Here is a 13,599-nt window from a genome sequence, read left to right as displayed (position 1 = left end):
CTTTTGATTAACTTTATTTCAAGGTCATCTTCAAGCACTAGTGTCCTTTTTAAAACAATGGGGCACAGAATTCTTGCAATGTTACCTGAATTTGCTTCACCGTGGATGTTTCTGTTACAGAACAGATGGACCCTTAAACGTATTCCTGATCAGGGGGTTGCAGCTGGACTATATATCTGTGTGCTTCATGTGTTCGTAGAGTGCTTCAGATTTCAGAACTAACTGGCAGCAGGGATTTGGATCCTTTTCTAGAGGAAAAGCTGATGGAAAACTTCTCCAGATCTCAATTTTAATAGAAGACAATATAGTTGCTAGTTAGAAGGGACTGAGCTAGAAGTTTTCGAGAGTCAAAATAAATGTGGGGGAGTAAATGAGGGGGGGAGAGGGGTGCGACCTTTCATGTTTCCTTTTACCCCATGATGTTCATCTGTGCCAAACTATGGGGCAGAAATTCAGATAGGAGAAGGTTCCTCTTAAGTGGGAATTTGGAAAGGGGGAAGAGAGAAGGACTGGGGGGAAGTATTAAGCCTACAGGTTGGTCTTGCTTAGTGTATTGCTAAAAGCTCTGAACATCCTTGAAAAGGAATAAGTAGCTTTTATTCTATTAAAGCACAAGCTTCAGGGAGCCTGAGAAGCTAAAAATTCAGAAGCTTGTGATATCTTAGATTTGTGCCAAAGCCTTTCCTAAAAGGCCTGCTTTCCCTTCTGGCTCAAATGTATTTAAGTCCATTTAGGAGAATGTTAAGGGAGGAATATGTATTACAAGGCCATTGATTATTCCTGAATTAATGTCTTGTGGGTGATCATTCTTCATTCTAATAGCTGCTTGTGCTGACATCATCCAAGATGTCAGGGGATTATGTCAGAATTCAAGCCTTGATATTTTACAGAACAAAGGCTCAAGTGCCAGCAAACACTTTTGCAGTGGGTCAGGTTGCTTTATTTTTCTTGTCTTGCTTTAACTGTGATGTTCCAGTTACTGTACTTGGTCACAGTGAGGAGTGTAGTAAACAGTTTCCCAGAGGAAAGCATCTGTGCAGGATAATTGTAAGAGCAGAATACTACTTGCCACTAAATTTCACGCTGGAGGCAGATTCAACGTCAAGATCCATACTCTAGAAACACAACGCATGTGTTTTTAACAACTTATGGAAAAGCTCATCAACTTTAAGTCTTGGTTTTGTTTTCTTTTGTGATGAAGTGTATCATCCTTGAATCCTAAACCTCAAAAAGTTTAGGCTGAAAGTGTGTGGGGGTTTTTTTTTTTTTTTGTTTGTTTGTTTGTTTGTTTGTTTGTTTTGTCCTGGCTGCTGGATACCTAGCTTCAGTTTTTAAGTGATGGTTCTTAGTGAAGGCTCTATAAGGGGTAAGAGATCAAAATAGCCTATTATTATTCTCTATGACTGATCAAAATAGAATCACAGATTATATCTGACTTGCATAAACTGATAGGTTTTCGTATTATTAATTGGTAGGATATTATAGCATTATCAATATTCATGACACTTTTAACGTATGTTTTCAGAGGAGACATTGTTTTTCTTTTTGAAAAGACTTAATGGGAGTGGAACAAGGAGGCTATGAGGTGAACTGCAGGGAGTGCAAATGCTCTTTGGGTTGCTAGCATCTCCAGTGTGTGCTGAGGCTTGTTTTGTATTCAATGTGCGTTTTTTGTTCTGGAGATGACATTAAAAAGGTCAGGAAAAAATCTGTGGAGTTCCTTGCTAGCGAAGGTGGATTCATTGTTCAATGAAACAGTTCGAAAGTCAGAGAAGTGTTGCAAAAGATGTTTCAGCTGATGCTGTGCATGACACGCTGAGTTCAGGTGTGTGACAACACTTTCAGTTATCATCAGGTAACCTTTTTTTTTTTTTTAAAAAAAAAAAAAAATGTCTTGCTGATACTGTCTTGGGTAGAGAATGACGTTGCAAGATGCTTTGCTAGTCTTAGCCTCTTAACCTTAGCTAATTTTAGTAAACATATGAGTTATCCTGTTTTACTTGCAAGTAGTTCAACTCCTGTTCCCAGTAGTTGGGGAGGTTCTCATGGGTGTTTGCAAAATGGGTGATGTTAAAAAGCGAAGCAACAGAAGGAGTTTGGTGCTGTGACAAACAGCCTTTCAGATTTGCTTGCGTTCTTCTCTGAGAACTTCTTGACCTCTGAATGTCCAGCAGTCCAGCTCCTACAAGGTTTGCTCCCAAGGTCCATCTGATTTAAAATAAGATGAGCTAAGATGACGTTCTTTAGATCACGTGAAGTAACCTATCAGGTCAATTTGGCAGCTCTCAGCACAGCTTCATGGGGCTAGTGTGCAGCCAGATGTGATACGAGTCACTTTTATCCTTTTTTAGAGAGCTGAAATGCAAATTTCTGTTGTGAAAAATCTGCAGATGTGAAAAGGTTGAAGAAGCTTTTCCCCTGGAAAAGAGGCAAAAGGTGTGAGGAATGTGAAGAGCTCGCTGAAAGATGAAGTCGCTTTTGCCAGAACACATCTCTTATCTTGTGCCATCTTGCTCATTCGCTATGCGTTCTCATGGCTGAATCCCAAACCAGGTAGAGAGCTGCTCTGCATGCTTGATTTTTATTTTTATTTTTTTTGAATTGGTTTTCTTCTGCATTAGAGAATGGGATCAGCTTTTGAAATTATGCAGTGGGGCAGCCAAATAAATGCGTCCTTCCAAGAAAAGGAAGGGAAGAAATGGGAAATAGAAAATGGAAGAATAGGTCTCCTTTTTCTTTCAGTATTTAGAATTTGACTTGCTGCTGAGCTAGCTCAGCCAGGGAAGCCTTCTGATTTTTTTTTTTTTTTTTTTTCTGAAGCCCCAATATAGGTTTGTGTTTTTTTTCCACCCCCTGTGAATCTCAACAAATGTTACAGAGCTATGCAAGCAAACAAACTGCTGACTAGATCTGGCTTTCTGCAGCATCTCCAGAGGCTGGCTGAATTTGCAAGGATTACCTATGGAAGGGAGTCTTTTTTTATTTTTCAGTGGGTGTGGGTTTAGAGAAAAGAACTTGAGTTAACCTTGTGTGTCTGATCTGCATACAGCCCTGAAATGTGAATCTGAGTGACAGTGTCTTAATTTCGGTCTTCTTTGGAAAACCGACATGCATTTTGCTTTCTTAAAATGAACGTGAAATGTGTCAGTGCTAGGTGGGGATTTTTGGTTGAGCAACTCAGCCATAACACAAATGTTACTATTGCTTTGTACTCCTCAAAAAGAAAAATAGCACATCCGCAGTTTCGGAAGATTATGCAAGTAATGTGTGGCTGTATCTTATTATATGATCATCATAAATCAGAAACACTGAGGAAGTAACTGGTAATAAATCCATCGTCATTCATATTATGAGAAATACTGAGCGTAATAGCTGTTCATACTTACCTCAATGCTATGAGGAACGTTGCAGATTGGATTGACTTGCCCATTGTGGTAAAATGTGCTTGTTTCAGGGTCACTGGCCAAAATGTCCTTTTTTTTTCTTTTTCTTTTTTTTTTTTTTCCTGTAACATCTTCACTGTTCTGGAGTTTCACAGTCCCAGGGTTGCATGTGAGCTGGTTCAGTCACTCAGCTCCTTTGGGTAGGGGTCTCTACAGCAAAAGTCAAATAAAGGCATTAGAGATGACCACTTGGCTTCTAAGAAATTGTCTTGGTTGTTGAGCAGATCTTGCTAATAAACTCCTGCAACTCTTGAGGGGATGCCTTTGACAGGCTGCAAGTTTCTCAGCCTTGCTAAAGCTAATATGTTTTAGCACGAAAAAGAAAACCCACAAAGGAACAGCAAAATAAGATGCTTCTTTAGTAATTTCAGTTACTATTCTTGCCTGTGGTAAAAGTGAAGAATCATCTTTGGTTACTTTGTAAATATGGAATCATTTTTGGTGGAGGGTGACAGATCATGGCTTTGTTTTGTTTTGCTGAGCAGAATTTGTGAAGAGCAGGAATTTGGGTTCTTAGCTTCTTGATTGCACAGCGGTAAATGTTGTTTCTCTTCAGAAACATTTATATCTGGCATTTTCCATAAATTTAACCCCAAAAATGTTGGGCTGCTTGACTAGCTCAGTCTTTCAGGCTAGGTACCCATACTGTTGAATGAAAACTCTTGGATGCTCTGAGGAAGAGATCTGATTTGAGCCTTCACCACAAGGGTCTGCCTCAGTCTGAGATCACATTTTGTCTTTTTGCAAAATCATTTGGAGAGTGCAAAATGCACATTCAATGTTCTTGCCACCCCTTGTATTTGGGGTGCTCTATACTAGTTCACCAGCTACTAGACAAAGGTCAGGTTTTAGAGCAAATGCTGCTCATAGTGCTTCAATCCCTTCGTGTCGCTGTATTCGGATTTTGGGCTATGGAGATGAAGGAAGTCATGAATGACAGAAGTAGCTTTATGGGCACACTGGCATGGCTGCATACAAACGCCAGGTTTCTTCCTCTTAACGGAGATGTAGCCAACTTGTCTGCTTGACTTCAGCCGTGTCATTTCTGTAATGACTTTGGCAGTGATTCAGTGGGAGGACTTACCCAGCCAGAGAGAAGCATCCATGGGACTTTCCTCTTTTTTTTTTTTTTTTTGAACTGTGGCTTGTCTAAAGTCAATGTTTGAGTACAGATCTGTGTTCAGGCCATGTGGTCAGAGTGAATTTTTACCTAAACCTATGGTTGAGCCATAAATCATTGCTATGTGTGGGCAGCGATGCTTTCATCCAGTAGCTGCTCTTACTTCACCTCTTCGTGTGAGTATGTGAGTATCCTCTGAGTCTGCAGCCCTAATTGTCTGAGGCCAAACAAAGAATGTGTGCTTTGTGTAAGGAGCTTGCAAACTCTTTGAAATCCTGGCTTGCCATGTGGAAAGAGGGGAGGTTCTCAAAGCAGCTTTCTCTGCTCCCCCTCCCATCCTGCAGCCAGGGCTGCCTGCAAGCAGCTTTCCAGCAACATCCCTGTCATGCTCTCAGCAGCCCTGTGGCCACGCTGTCCCCCCCTCCCTGCTACCCAAACACCCCGTTTCTCTCTGGAGGTCCGGGGCTGGGTGGGGTACGTGCATCTCTGCCTTGGGAGAGCTGCCAGAAGTCCCCAGTGGTGACTAACTGCAGTGAGCTGGAGTTGGTGGTAAGCAGCAATGTTGTGAAGTAGAAGAGGAAATGTCTGAAAGATTAATAATCTCTTCCTGCATCAGTCCCTCTTGAAGGCAAAACAGAGCTCATCTCCAGTAGCTCTCACTGAATCCAGGCAAGTTTGTGCTGTCTTGACAAGGCAGTAGGTGTGCCAACAAATGAAAAGATCTTGCAGTAGGAGCAGTTTTCCACTTGTATTTTGCACTGTGTTAGTGTGCTGTGCTGACACGAAGTCAAGTTTTTAGGGCAGAGAATATAGATTCTCTGTACGGAAAGTACAGAGCTTCTGGGATATTTTACGGATATCGGAGACTTGCTCATGGAGGATCTTTAATGAGATCAAGAGTGCACTGGAGTTTGCTAGGTAGACCTGACAATTGATGTAGTGTGGAAGGTGGGAACGCAAGGGGAAAGGATAAAGGCAGAACATGTTGCTTCTCTGAAGGTGATAAACATCCATCTTTGCGAGTCAGGCTTAGTGCATCTTCAGCATGGTTTCAATTGAAGTTCACTGGATTAGTAAGTGGAATGGTACTCCATGGTTGGAGGTTGGACTCGATGACCTTGAGGTCTCTTCCAACCTAGAAAATTCTGTGATTCTGTGATTCTGTGATTCCGACTGTATTTGATTATGCATGGAGCACATCTCCTGCGCTTCCTTAAAGCTGTCTGCAACCATGTCTCTCAAGGAGAGAACTTCAGTTTCTTTCTTTCCAGTCTTCTGGTGTCCTTCTTAAAAAGTGCTGGTGTGACCAGGTAACTGATGCTACCTGGTACCATTGCAACACAGAATGAAGTTCCTAGAAAACCAGTGGACCTTCAGGACTTGCACCTGAAGTGCTGCCTCTGAAATCCACTAGCAATTTAAAATGAACCGAGTACCCTACCTAGCTTAAATGAATCTTAATGACTTTCCGCTGCTTTAATTAGAAGAGTCTACAGCTGCCTTAGTGCAGCATAGATTGCAAGTGTTTTTTATCAGTGAGGATGATTTTGTAGCATGGCAGTCAAAAGCTAAAGCCTTGTCTGGGCAACGTAGAAATAACCAGATTTGTATAAGCCAAAGCAGAGCAGCCCAAGGAGCATCTCCTAAAACTGATCTAACCAAGAAAGCTTTGAGTTGCAATGCCATCTTCCAGCAGAAAGCATTGCAAAATATCCTTGCCCCCACCAAGGAATCTAATAAGAAAGGACTGAGCCATCTTGTTGTTAGGGAGGAAAAACTGAATAGAGGCTAAAGATGTGAAATATCCTTAATTAAGGATATAAATTCACTGTGTTTTTTTGGATGTAAATGAACATCAACTAGAAATGTTTCCTGGCACTTTACTGTCATTCTTACTGGAGAAGAAGAAGTAGACACCATGCTAGCTTGCAGCAGCAGACAGGGAGGGGGGAGGAGAGAAAGATACTCTAACGGAGAGTGTTTGGGAGATGTGTTGAGAGCACAGGAAAGCAGGCATGAAGGCAATATTGACACAGCTTCAAGCTTGCTGACTGACTTGACTTTTCCAGTGCACCCATTTCTCAGTGATGTGAGAGGAGAAGGAATCAGGCTGATACCCATGGTTATGTAGGTAGTTGCTACGTGATGGAGGAACGGAGAAGGTAAAGCAGGCTTCTCCCCACAGCCCTCGGGTGAAGATGATGTGGTGTATGGGAGCTGGGATGGGGGAGAGTCACGGGGTGGCCAGGCCATGGCTCTGACAGTGCCAGGAGCTGATCGTCTCTTCAGAGTAAAGCTGCTCTCTTTCTTGGAGCCCCTGCTGGGGCTCTGTGTTTTTGGGAGCGGTGCTCTATCAGTGTGATCACTGCATTGCTCTGCACTCTCTTCTACATCCCAGCTTGTGGAAATTAAATTCTCTGAGATGATGATTGCCTTTTCAAATGTGGAGGAAGTGTTAGGAAGAAGAAAAAAAGCAGCAGAGATCTGAGTATTTATACCACAGTGTGTGGTAAACATCCCACTTGTGATACAGGTAGCTAATTCACATCTCCAATTTGGCCTGACTTCAGTCCTGCTCTAAACCACAAGTGTCACTTTTGAGTAGATGTTTATTTGCCATGTCCTGTGGTCTGGTGGCAATTCGGACAGCCAAGAATCTCAGGGTTTACCACACAGTGAGGTGGCTAAGGAAAAATGCTTCTGGTCTGAATGCAGATGATGGCACCTTTAAACTGCATGGAAATGGCAATGGTTGCTCAGCTTTCTTGACATTAAATGTCTATACCTATTGATGATTTTTGTTTATTTTCTTTTCCCCCAGCCCTGTCCTTCTTTAGGAAGGACTGATAATTTGCCTTTGCAGACTGTCAGCCTAGGGCTCCGTGATCCTGGTATCGGCAGTCCTGAGGATGCCAAGCGGGGAGTGGGGAGTCCTTCCTCATAGCGAGGGAAGGGCACCGGCACTAATCTGGTAAATCCACAGCGGGCCCCTCCTGTGCACAGAAACCTGATCTCAACTCGCAGATCCTCCTTGCTGTTGCTGTGATATTTACATAAATTTAATATTTCTTAAAGCAAGAAGCGGTTAGATCAGGTCCGTGGATCTAAGAAAAACTGCATTAAACAGCCTTAATTTTTTTTTTCCCTGAATCAGCATCTTTCTCTGCTGTAGTCAAGAAAAGATGGCAAATAACTTTATTTTTGACACTGTATGATATAAAGCAAATGCAATTCCAAAGCCACCCTTAAGCCTCTGTGGCTTCCTTAAATATCTTCCAGTTGCATGGTTAAAGTCTAAGCAAAGTCTTGTACCCAGGGGTAGCGGATTTGGGAGATTTGTAAAAATGCACGTCCCAGGCTACTTCCATCACTGTAAATGGTGGAAGGCAAGCTGTGGTGTACGTGGGGGGAGCTGGGGAGAGAAAATTGGCTGGGTAAGATGATAGTGCTTGCAGCTATGTCTAATCAGAGTTTGTTTCCCCTAAATATTCCCCAGGGATTTACACAGAACAAATATAAATGTGGTTTGGTATATGCTGATGGGTACCGCTCAGTGCTCACGATTTATGAGCAAAAAACACTGGAAGGACAGAGGTGTGGGTTTTTCTTCTTTTCCTAACCTTCAGACCCGTTTGCTAAGTGTTAATGCCAAGCTGCAGAGTGGTGGGGTTGTATCTTGCAGTGCTAACTTCAGTTAATTGTGCTGTAGTAGCCATATATAGATGATCTTTTTCCACACTCCTTGGAAGACGAAATTTCACCACTCTTTGTACCCGTCAAAAACCTGACAGCCAGTGAAACCTCATGATTTTGATCTGCAGCTCATGGATTGTGGCTAAGCTTATAAAAAAAATGTTCAGGGCAGTGGAGGTAAAGTGGTGTTTCAGTTCTGTGTCCTGCAGAATAGAGACTCGAGAGTAAAATTCCCATTGCTGTTCTCTCTGTGGGGCGTTGGCCGCACGTCTCTTTGTTGTCAAGTTCTGGTTTGTTTGTAGTGTTGGTACATAGCTGGGTCCTTGTGTCAAGGGGCAAGTACATCGGTTAGACTTTAAAAAAAAAAAAAAAAAAAGATATTTTAACACATGCAGTTCACAGTGGGTTGGCTTTCTTTGAAGGTGTTTCAGCTTGGAAAGTTACAGCTGGCATGCACCTTGTTGTCATTCTCATTCTTGGATAATGTCCTTATAAGAAAGAGATGCAACACATGGGTTTTAAGCTTATTTCTTGCACGGCACAGTCCTAGATCTGGAGAGGAGATTTTAGAGAGGTCAACTTGTCAATGAAAAGCTGAAGTATAGCTGTGGTGTTGTTTTTTTTTTTTTGCATGGTTTGGTGACAGTGATAGGGAAACTCCATATACTCTCCAGACAGTCTGTCTGTTGACTCATTGGTTTTTTCCTTTTAGCAATTTTGATTCGGTGTTTTTCTTTCCTCTTTCCTCAATACCCTCACACCACACCCTCACTGCCACTCCACCCAGTGATGTTTTCCTAAATCTTCTTTGTTGCTTTTTCTGTTTTCTGTTTCTTGTTCTGAAAGCTGTGGACATGGAGAACTCCTTACTATTTCTTTGCAGCAGGCGTTTATATGTTTGAAGAATATCATCTTGACCCTCACTTTCTCTTTGGCTAAACTCCAGAACTCTGGTTCATTCTTTTTTTTTTCTTTTTTCTTTTTTCTTTTTTTTTTTTTTCCTCCCAGATGTCATGTTTTTCTAATTCTGTGATGTTCCTATTGCTTTTGCTTGGAGTCTTTCCAGTTGATCTTTTTTTGAAATTTGCTGAAAACTGGATACAGCATCATGCTGGAAGCTTTATCAGCTATGAGTAGAACAGAACTGTTACTTCATGCCTCTCACATATGTTCCTCTATACATTCCGGTATGGTATTTGCCTTTTTCTCAACAGAGAATTTTCCAGTTTGTAAAACTTACTTTGAATTCAGTCTTCCAGCAAGCTGGCAGTTTCTTCTAAATTAGCAGCTTCCCCAAGTTTAATGAGTGTCATTTTCTCCTTCGTTATCTACAGTGTTAGTATTAGAATAGTGTGGGAGCAAGGCAGGTCTCTGCAGAGGTTATTCGGTATGTCGGACTATGTTCTGAGTCTTGCCATGTGAGCAAGTACGTACAGTTACCAATCCCTTTCCAGTCTGCCATAAGATGGTTGTTTTTGTTGTTTACTGTGACAGTTTTCCCAACTTCTCATAACAATGTGGATTGCATCTTTTGACATGTTTTTTTTTTTTTTTTTGTGAACTTGAAGTTTCTGTGTCTATGGTTTCTGTGTTCCTGCAATACTGTTCTGCCATAGTTGGAAGTTGAGTTGGTTTGACCTGGCTTTCCCATAAACGATCAGTTCTTTGTTGATTCTGATCTCTTATTTTCTTCTTACTGTGCTAACAGTTGAGTTTAACAGCAATCCTAGTGCAAATAAGCATTAATTATCACTCTTCAGGTTCTTCTTTCCACTCCTTATCCCTCCCACTTCTTCAAGATATGGTAGTTTGGCCTTCTGCAGCCTCTGTTACCTCATCAATCCTCTATGGACTCTGAAAAATAGTTGCTAATGGTTTAAAGCTTAAAGAGAAACCCAAACTGATCAACATGTTCATGACTGAATTTAATCAAAAACAGCTAATTTGAGAGAATGTTTTTATCTACGTAGTACTGGATCTGTTTTATTCTTTTCCTTGGTAACATCACCAGTATTAGCACTTTTGTTTGTTTGTAGCTTTCTTGAGAAAGTGGTGAGCGGTCTAACCTCCTTGATCATTATTTTATTGCTGTAGGATTATAGAATGGGTCTTTTTAAATTTATTTAGCTTTTTAATGTCTCTTGCTTCACCTTCACTAATTTTGGTATTGCAATAACTGTCTTCAGGTTACTGCTCTTCTCAGTGCTGCACTGTAGCGCAGCTGAAGGGACTTGGTATGACCTGTGTAGCTGGTGGGGGAGAAGATGTACATTTTGGTTATGTACAGGCAACAATAAAACTTAGACGTCTGGGATCTGAGGATTAACTGGAAGCCAATTAAAAACTGGAGATAAGGGAGCAAGCAATCGATGGCAGAAAGCTGTCTTAAAATACAAAGGCGAGTTCCTTCATCCAGAATCAGCCCATTGAAAAGGTTAATGGGTGAATGCCTAAAGGTTGAATCTTCACATTAGCTGGTTTTTGTCAAATTTGGGTTTGAGAACATCATTTAGTTGGTGCCTCTGATCAGCTCAGCCATAATTCAGAAGCTGTATAAGGTTTTATATGTGGTGCTTCTGCTGCTGTCTGAGACTAGAATTGTTTAAAATGGAAAGTACTTAAATATACCGATGAACCCAAAATGACTAGATAATCATATGATTAACTAGAGGTTTGGTCATGTGTCATAACCAGATCTAGAAACATGTTGGATAAGGGGATGCTTATGGAGTGGAGACAGTGAACAATAATAAAACTGTTCATAAAATAAGAAGCCTTCTGAAAAGGAACGTACAGTTTCAAGAACAGATGGTCTAGTGGTAATAGACACTAACAAATTTTTGTTGGCTGGCAGTCTCTGTTCAGGTTAGGATCTTCTCTTGAAAGCTCTTCCAGGGAGTTGACTTGCTTTCTCCAAAATGCGTGATAAAAGGGCAGACTAAATTCCTCATGGAAACCTGCTCTTCCTTGTCTAACAAAAATGAGTTTACAGTGGTAAGAGGCAGTAAGCTCACGAGGCAGGTAGATTCACTGGAACAGCCTGAGGCTATTTCAGATCTTATTCTGCTCTTCATGCCTCAGAATTATGTTGCAGGACAGTTGTCACCCCTCTGATGGAAAGTGGGACGACTGACTTGGAAACACAAGCAAGTCTTGCTTTGATCTTCTCTTGCTTCTTCTGCAGGAGCATATTGTTTGTTAGACACAGCTTACATAATCCTCCTTCTGTGTGCGTGTAAACATGTTTAACACAGGCCTTTTGTTTCTTTTATAGTTGAAACTTACCAATACTATATGTGCTGCATGGAAGGAAACAGAAGAGGGGTGAGTTGCAGCATACATTTATGGTTTCTCCTCTCTTCCAGTGCCTCAGAACCTGTGCAGACTTGTAATAAGCAGCACAGAAATGAAATACTCCCATTTTCACCTTCTATCTATACCTTATCCTGCTGAGAGCGAATTGACTTTTTTTTTTTTTTTTAATAAATTAATCAATGTTATCAAGTCCTCCACTGCCACCATCCCGCCCCGTGCTCTTTTCTAGCTGCGTTGATTCCTCTGTCACACAGTAGCTGGTAGAGAGGCTTTAAATGCAGCATTAGCGAATAAGCCTGTGCCATTTTTGGCCTGCTGTTAGCATTTAAAGTCTTTAAAGTCGCCCACTAAAGACAACGAAGAAGAACAAAAGTTGGCCTAGATATGTGGCATGTGTGTTCTTGTTTAATATCGGAATTTCTGGTATGGCCAGGGACACATGCCAGCTTTTGCAGTACAGGCCACGGTTCAGATACTTAAGTACTATACTAAAAATAACAGGACTATTTTAGACTGGGACCCAATTAGGGAGAGAATAACTTGTTGCTCTGCAATCAGTAATCTAAAGTAGTAGGCAGAGTGCAACGTGCAAGTAAACCCTACTGTTTTGCTTGCAAAGTTGCCAGTTCTCACACTGCTTCCTCCATGTGTTCCTCAGATGCTTTTCCAGAGGTTAAAAAAAAAAATAATCCTTCTCTTCAGGGATACTTTGTGTACTTTTTCTTCAGATTTTGATAATGCACTGTTTAATAGCGTTATGGCTCCTAATCCTGCAGCAGCCACTTGGGAAATTCCTAGAAGGCAGGGTGTGGGAGGTGAGAGTGGCAGCACCGTGCCCTCCCCAGCACTGCTAGCAAGCCTTGCCCTCCCCTGCAGAAGGGCAATAGGAGGAAGTGCTGAGGATGAGATGGGGAGCAGAGGGACCCGTCTGGAGAAGGGACACGGATGAGATGAGGAACAGAGGGACTCATCTTCTTCCCCTGCTTTGCCTACGAGGGACAGAGGAGAAGGGAGCATGGTTCCTAAGATGTACTGCTGCTGCTTGCTTTCCCCCATCAAGAAGTACAGTGAAAAATAAATAACTTGCACATTTAAGCATCTGAAACTACATTATTTTACACTTCAGTAGTTTCTCCAAGATGGCTTTGCTTTTGGTGATGATGCTTACTGCCACCTTCTCTTAGATCAGACTTCAGTGAGACAAGTTAGAGGAATCTCTGACTTCATTTGTGCATGGGGCGGTGGGGAGGGAACATGTGCACTCCAGAGCCTGAATCCTCTGGTGCTGAAGTGCTTTGAAGCCATCAGTTGCAGTCGGTCCCAGTTCTCAGCTCCTTGTCAAAACAGGGCTGTGGATGAGGTAGCACTTGATGTACCCTTATGCAAATGCTATGTTGGATAGAATTGTGATGATGCTCGAGATGAAAGCTGAACGCACCTAGAACGTCTATTTTTGTAGATATCTTTCTAGCAAGCTATTTTGGGAACATGAAAAAGCCAGAATCTTTTTGGTGTTGTGACTCTCGTGCTATTTTGGAAGTCATTTTTTGTTTTATTCAAAATAAAAAGCTGATAAAAGAAGAGTTTGAGGCCTTATTCAACTGCCAACTCTTAACTAACTGCTTTCATTGCAGTGTTGGACTTGTGTTGTGATTTCAGGAGGACTTCACCTGGCTTGTGCAGGATGTTTCATATTCTTTCAAATCCTAGATTTAGATTTGCTTATGTCCTGGCCTGAAATGTAAAGGAAGAGTCTCTCTAGATGCCCGGTATGAAAATGGCACCTTTCATAATCAATGCTGAAACACGGCACATCCCAGGTGCAGTAAGTTCCCACAGAAATTGTGAGGGAGACTCCCCAGTGAAGAAGTTAGTGTTTTGCATTGTATAGAGCTAGCTTCTAGGCATGTGCTTGTCAACTCACGAGCTATATGTATTCTACCTTCTGCATACTGCAGCAGTCTGCAGGACTTGCTGTTAAAAGTAAATGCTATATGGAGGATGCCTAGCAACTGCAGTTTTTAAGCC

At 41.7% G+C, this 13,599-nt stretch overlaps 1 protein-coding gene across 9 annotated transcripts in view; it reads left to right on the top strand.

The window, feature by feature from the left end:
- The window catches only part of GRB10 (growth factor receptor bound protein 10), a 150,228-nt gene that overhangs the window by 8,618 nt on the left and 128,011 nt on the right, over window positions 1-13,599 (top strand). For 6 of the 9 annotated variants that reach the window (XM_082753191.1, XM_082753186.1, XM_082753184.1 and 3 more), the window contains one exon: window positions 11,531-11,580. The exons of the other annotated variants lie outside the window; for them this stretch is intronic. The gene's annotated coding sequence lies outside the window, so the exon portion shown is untranslated. The remainder of the gene's footprint in view (window positions 1-11,530; window positions 11,581-13,599) is intronic. 9 annotated transcript variants of the gene reach the window in all.

Source organism: Aythya marila (assembly GCF_965140915.1).
Source record: "Aythya marila genome assembly, chromosome: 2".
NCBI classification, from domain to species: domain Eukaryota; kingdom Metazoa; phylum Chordata; class Aves; order Anseriformes; family Anatidae; genus Aythya; species Aythya marila.
The sequence above is the reverse complement of the archived record's forward strand: the minus strand, read 5'-3'. Positions and strand labels throughout refer to the sequence as shown.